Raw genomic sequence first — 6,000 nt, forward strand, 5'->3', positions numbered from 1 at the left:
CACATTACATGGAAGCATGCATGACTAAAGGAACATCAATGGCTTCCCAATTTCTCACAGCGCCTCCTGGTATAACAAATGCAGGCACGTAACCACCTTCAGCAGCATCTTCAGTAATAGCATTGATGAACCCAGCACTGTAAAAGGTTCCCTTTGAAACACCAGAGGTTGGAGAGAATCCAAGGCCCTCTTTACGCTTGTTTTCCAGAATCTGAATCACCTTGCCCCAGCCAGCAGCTTGCCCTGCTTGGACAGCCTTCTGGGCATCCTTCAGTGAAGCCATGCTAGCACCAGCCCTCCGGGGTTCTGCACCCTCGACGGTCAAGCCTTGAAATGACGTCCCTTCAGCGGACCCTGCTTCAACACAAGAGAAAGATGACACTTGGCTAACCAGATATGCTTCCTCACCATGCACAGTGACAATCTTACCATTCCTCATGAACTTGAGCTTCTTATGCAAAGTAGAAGTGACTGCTCCAGCGTCGTGGATCCACGGTCTTCCGAGGAGACAACTGTAGGAAGCATTGATGTCCATGACTTGGAAAGTAATTTGGAATGTCTCAGGACCAATGGTAATTGGCAAGTCTACCTCCCCGAGAACATCCTTGCGGGATCCATCAAAAGCTTTAACCAGATAGCTGCTACCCCTCAGAGAAATTCCATGATGGCTCAATTGCCTTAGTGTGGATTCAGGCATTACATTCAGAGACGATCCAGTGTCCACCAACACGTTGGATATCATATCAGACCCATAGTGCACCGAGATATGTAGAGCCAAATTGTGGCGTTTTCCCGCCTCGGGGAGTTCATTGTCACCAAACCCCAAGTTGTTGCAGGCAGTAATATTACTCACTATCCCATCAAATTGATCCACAGAGACTTCGTGGTCGACATACGCTTGCTCCAGTATCTTCATCAACACCTTCCTGTGAGCTTCTGAGCTCATGAGCAGAGACAAGATGGATATCTTTGATGGGGTTTGTAGCAGCTGGTCAACAATCTTATAGTCACTTTTCTTGATAAGCCTCAGGATTTCGTCCAGATTGGACTCTTCAATAGATTGGCCTGCTGGGCCGGTGTTCTTGTCAACAGGAGGAACAACTGGTGGAGTTATTGTGGCAATAGGTGTCACCACCTTCTTTTGAAACAAGGGTGGACGGATTTTTCCACTCCTCAGAGTTGTAATTTCACCGGCAACATTGTCAATTGTAGCTGGGGATACCAGAGGCACTTCCACTCCATTCTCGACCATGGTTGCATTGTATTTGTAAGGAATTGCTTTGGTGGAAGTATATGATACCGGACCAGGGAGCCTGATCACCAAAGGTTCAACATTCTTTGTCTTAGACATACTTTCAGCGGGAGAGTCATGGAACACTGGCACAATCACACATACATCACTAACGATCAAGTATTTGTCATCCATCAGACTCTGGATATCATCTTGCACAACACAACAACCCATAGGATTCCGAAGATATTCTGGACAAGAAGCATGATCGTGTTTGAACAGAGAAGCCTGGCAGAGCTTGACATGTAATGGCACCAAAGGAGTGACAACATTGCGGACATCCAATATGGGCTCTTCCTGAGGAACAGGGACTCCTTCGAAGGCCTCGATCATGTTAACAGCAGCATGGTTTGGGAGCGGGTTGTCTAGAACATGAGGAACACTATTCTCAAAAGTCAACCGTCCCTTTTCTATCAGGTCTTTCACAATATATTTCAGAGCAAAGCAACCTTCAACATCGTGGCCTTGAGCACCCTGATGGAACTCACATGTTAAGTCCTGACGGAACCTGGGAGGTAATGGGTTAGGCGGAGGCTTGCCTGGTCGGGTGACACAGTGTCCCTTAGCAAGTAGAGTTGGGAGCAACTCACCATACCGCATTGGTATTGGTGGAAAAGAAGGTTTGGGTCGGGGACCCTGTTGTTGCTGCCGTTGCTGTTGAGCAGGAGGCTGTTGTTGTACTTGCTGTGCAATAGCATTGACGGGCACTGGTGGTTGACCCGGTGGCAGAGGATATTGCTGGTAGAATGGCGGGAAGAAAGGATGTTGAGAGTACTGCATGTAGTGATAGGGCAGAGGTAGTTGTGTGGCAGCTGCAGATGGGTTACCAGATACCATCCCTACGTCAGATTCTTTCCTCTTGTGATGACCGTTACCGTACTTCTTTGGCGCACTGGTTGAAGATTCACCTTTCTCCAGGACAATAATACCATCTCGGACAGCCTCCTCTAGACGAGTTCCCATTGTAACCATATCAGAGAAGTTGTTTGGAGCAGAGACTATCATTCTCTCTTTATATTCCTTCTTCAGAGTCTTCAGGAATGTCTGTGTTAATTCTTCCTCATCAAGTCGAGGAGAAACACGGGCAGCTGCCCCTCTCCATCTCTGAGCATACTCACGGAAGGTTTCATCTGATTTCTGAGATAGGGCTTTAAGAGAGTCCCTATTTGGCTTCAGACGGGTATTGAACTCATATTGACCTTCGAAAGCAGCAGCGAGTTCCTCAAAAGTATGAATGTTGTCTTTGCTCAAACTAGTGTACCAATCTGCTGCATCATCTGTCAAGCTACTCTGGAAACAATGGATCATCAGTGCGTCATTATCGGCGTAGTTAGCCATCTTTCGGACATATCGAATAACATGGTTATGCGGGCAAGAAGTCCCATTGTACTTGTCAAATTCTGGCTCTTTGAATTTCTTAGGAACCTCAAATCGGGATACCAAGCATAGATCACGAGCTTTAGCAGGAGCACCATTGTTTCCTCGGCTAGCCTTGACCTCACGGAGTTATCCAGCCAACTCCCTTAACTGTCTCTTCATAGCTTCCATTGCGGGATCTTGTCCATGCGGAGTGTCAACATCAATCACCTGTTGCACAGTGTGTACAATAGGGTCGGTAACAACAGTAGTCACCTGAGGCGTAGCAGTGGACACAGGAATCTGTCCTTGACCAGCAACACCAGAGACACCAGCAGCAGTATTAGGAGAGTAGTAAGCTGAGAGGCCATAGGGACGGCCGTTGGGCATAACAAAACGAGCATCAATAGCCACAGTAGATAGTGGGATAGAGGGAATCACCTCAGCAGCGACTGGAATAGAAGTGGCTGGCTGTTCTTGTGAAGCCATCATAGCGGACATAGCGTCATGAGCCTTAGCCAAGTCTTCTTTCATAGCAGCCAATTCGGCATGGAGCTGAGCATTTTCTTCTTCAAAGTTAGCCATCATCCTTCTCTTGTGAAATCTTGTTTGATGAATTCTATCTGGTTGGTAGACTTTGCGAACACGAGCCACTTTTCAGACTGCGGCGGACAAAACCAGGAGGCAATGAGCACGAGAGAAGTTTTTTGTGACCAATGAATGCATATGATGCATGAAATGTGTTAATGCATATGCAAAAAAGACTCTTTTTATGTTATCGAAGGGTTTTAGACAAGTTAAAAACTTGTAAACATTACTAAACAACAATTAACATAAACGGGAAACAAACAATCAACATATAGTTTTACAAGACAATTCTGACATAAACAAATGGAAATAACAACAGGAAATGGAAATCCTCAAGCATAGGAAGTGGAAGCGTCGTCCTCAGACTCAGACTCATAGCTGCAGTATCGTGCATAGAAGTCACGGGCACCCCTAGCCCTCTTGGAGTCTCTCATAAGCAATCTATCTTTCTCCTCAATCTCTCTCTTAGCCTTAGCTAGCTCTTTCTTCAGTGTCAAGACCTCATGAGTCTGCTGCTCATCCTTTCCATCCAAAGTCATGATCAAGTTCTCAGCCTCATAGTATCTAGCCCTCCACTGATGCTTCTCCCGACTCTCCATAGCTAGATGCTCCTGATACATCTCCTGGGTAGGTGGGAGTAGAGGCAAAGGCATGGTAGGAACAGATGCAGACACATATCTCATAGAGGGGTAAGGCATACCAATCTCCTCAGCTTGGTTTATCACCCACTGTGTATAGGCCCCGTGAGCAATACCGGACCTTACACCCATATGCTTCACTTCTTTCTTCCGAAGCTTAGACCAAGCTTCCATGAAATCCTCTCTAATTCCCGTGGGAGCACTGGAGTAGTGAAAGAAGTAAGGAGCTGTAGCAAGATTGATGGGCTTATCTTTCATCGGGAAACCAAATTGTCGCAAAGCGAGCTCCGGGTTGTAGTTGATTCCACCCCGGGTACCAAGAAAAGGTACATTAAGAAACTTTCCACCGCCAAAGATAATTTCCTTAACCCTAGAAGCGGGAGTGAGCCAAACCACTTCATTAGGAGTGAGAGCCATAATCCTCTGTGAAATAGACCAATTCCTCGGATTGTCATGGAAAGACTGTGGAAGGTGCGAAATAAACCACCTATAGAGGAGAGGCACACAACAAAGAATGTATCCACGACCTTTGCCGGAACGATCGTGAATAGCATGGTATGTGTCAGCTAGCAAAGTAGGAACCGGATTCTTGGAGTGGAAGATCATAATAGCGTTCATGTCTACGAAGCCATCAAGATTCGGAAAGAGAATAAGCCCATAGATGAGAAGTGCAAGAATAGCCTCAAGAGTGTCCTGACAAGTGGTATTGAGGTTGGCTTTCCCAAGAAGATACTCTGAAGTGAACCCTCGGATGCGTGCCTTAGTGACAAGATTCTTGGAGACATCGGTGGTCTTGAGATAGAGATCCTTAGCAATAACCAATGGAGTAGGAGGATTTTCAGGTCCTGAGAAAGGTATCCCCTTAGCAATAGCTAAACCCATCAAGGCAGAATAAGCCTCTAGAGTAGGTACCAACTGAAAGTCTGGGAAAGTGAAGCACCGATACCCCGGATCATAGAATTGCACTAGAGTGTGCACAAGCTTCTCATCCACATTAGTATGGAGAATAGGAAGTAACGCCCCGTAACGACGTCGGAAACCAGTCGGATCCTCAATCTTGAGTGCCAAATCTCTCAAACTAGCCAAATCCACTTCCTTGAACTTGTAGGACTTAGTCATCTTCATCCCTACAATGTTTACAAATTCAACTTGTCTAAGCCCTTCGATAACAATGCATGGAAAAAGTTTATGCATGTATGCATGTATGCATGAATGCATGATTATGTTCAAGTTCGGAGAAAACATGGTGGGTTGAAGTTCAAAAGTCGAGGAGTCATGGGTGGACACGGCGTCCGGTGAAACTAGGGCTTTAGGATAATAGTAACCGGGTTCTAAAAAGGTTCCCAAGTTGCAACCTTTCCGACGTATATCACGGTGTCACGAGACAACACTCGCTCCATGATTATACGTGGAAGGTCTAACTTGAGTGTAGTATCGCGTGACGACTAAAACTCGAGACAACACTCGGTTTAGCCTCCGCACTACGTCCTAGAAAAATGGCCATGGATGGGTTTGGTTATCTACGGTTCATAGCGTCATAGAACAATTAGAAGTGAAGTGCCTAAACGCGACAACACGCGCCGACAACATCACCTCCAAAATGCCTTAGCTATGTGGGATTGATCGCATAATCCAAAACACGAGGCAACCCCCGGAATGAATTGTCGATTATATCCCTCCTAAATCCTAAGTTCACTCAGCCCGGGTGCAGGACTTTTGATATTCTCACCCCACACGTTTGCAAGAATTTAAACATTTATTCACATAGGAAAGCAAGTAAAAGAAGCAAGTAAAAATACAAGCGCAAGCGTGGAAATAAAGACTAGGCGTAAGTCTCGAATATCCCCAGTGAAGTCGCCAGCTGTTTTATCTTGGTTTTCGGGTGTCAAACATTGATTACGTTTGAATCCTTTTAAACCGGTGATATCTTATTTTTTCTTGGGAAGGGAAAAAGTAAGCAAAACCCTTGAGAATCGAGGTCCGGGAGTTGTTTTCGCTACGGGAAGGTGTTAGGCACCCATAACGACTATAGTATCCTATAGGAACCGTCTTTAATTTCTACGCGCGCGCTTTATTTTTAAATGCTATTTTGAAATGTTATTCACACCTAAGAATTTACTAAGTGAA

This window comes from Medicago sativa, chromosome 5 (genome assembly GCF_051527215.1).
Source record: "Medicago sativa cultivar Bolivia chromosome 5, Bolivia_mono, whole genome shotgun sequence".
Lineage (NCBI taxonomy): Eukaryota > Viridiplantae > Streptophyta > Magnoliopsida > Fabales > Fabaceae > Medicago > Medicago sativa.